At 40.4% G+C, this 1,197-nt stretch overlaps 1 non-coding gene across 1 annotated transcript; it reads left to right on the top strand.

Annotated features, from left to right (window-relative positions):
• The first annotated feature begins 702 nt into the window (after nt 1–702).
• Trnal-uaa lies at nt 703–777 on the top strand. The gene has a single exon. It is a non-coding gene; the product is annotated as a tRNA-Leu (tRNA).
• Nucleotides 778–1,197: the final 420 nt, after the last annotated feature.

Here is a 1,197-nt window from a genome sequence, read left to right as displayed (position 1 = left end):
ATCCATTTTTTAGATATGATCCATTAAAATCTTATTTCATGTCGTCGGACGAACGCCTGCTACTCTTGAATTTTTTTCTCAAGTGAAGATGGTGAACCTTATTTCTGGTTTCTTGTTACACAGATTAGTTTGATTCAAAAGTCCATTGCCAGCACTGAAATGAAAGAGATTTCACTGAACGAGGTTAGGATCTTACCAGATGAAGTAATTGACATTTCAGCAGAAAGTCAGAATGCTAATTTTTGTTAGTACAACAATGACAGATTTGCTAGCTGATCTGCCAGAAGCACAATACTTGAAGTTTCATTATACATGTATATAATTCTATGAAACAACTATTGACTTTTTGATCAAATGGAGTGAGTCTCTGTAACAAATGCAACATTTTGATTAGTTGAAACTTCCTGGCAGATTAAAACTGTGTGCCGGATCGAGACTCGAACTCGGGACCTTTGCCTTTCGTGGACAAGTGCTCTACGGACTGAGCTACCCAAGCACGACTCACGCCCCGTCCTCACAGCTTCAGTTCTGTCAGTACCTCGTCTCCTACCTTCCAAACTTCACAGAAGCTTTCCTGCGAATCTTGCAGAAATAGCACTCCTGAAAGAAAGGATATTGTGGAGACATGGCTTAGCTACAGCCTTGGGGATGTTTCCAGAATGAGAGGGCAGAAGTAAAATTGTGAGGACGAGGCGTGAGTCGTGCTTGGGTAGCTCAGCCGGTAGAGCACTTGCCCTTAAAAGGCAAAAGTCCCGAGTTCGAGTCTCGGTCCGGCACACAGTTTTAATCTGCCAGGAAGTTTCATATCAGCGCACACTCCGCTGCGGAGTGAAAATCTCATTTTGATTAGTTACTTCTGCAGCTGACAATTACATGGTATCAGGTAGAATATTTTTTCAAATGGCCAGCTGAGAACTGTTATTGTAATTAAATAATATTTTAATTGATCAGGTGATGAAATTAAAGTCTTTTATTAACGAATTTAAATGCAGAATTCAGTGGTTTGTTAGCTAGCAAAAAGTGGATACGTCCTCCAAAACCCTTGCAATGCTCAGAGCAATGAGCAATGCTCAGAACTGCATAAATTAGACCATTTTTACTTGTCTCTTCGTGGCCACTGTGAGAATATTAAAAAATTGTTCGCAGTAATGAATACTCAATGCACTGAAGACAGAAGTACACTGATCAGCCAGAACA

This window comes from Schistocerca americana, chromosome 9 (assembly GCF_021461395.2).
Source record: "Schistocerca americana isolate TAMUIC-IGC-003095 chromosome 9, iqSchAmer2.1, whole genome shotgun sequence".
Taxonomy (NCBI): Eukaryota; Metazoa; Arthropoda; class Insecta; order Orthoptera; family Acrididae; genus Schistocerca; species Schistocerca americana.
Note: the sequence above shows the minus strand (reverse complement) of the source record. Positions and strands in the feature narration are given on the sequence as shown.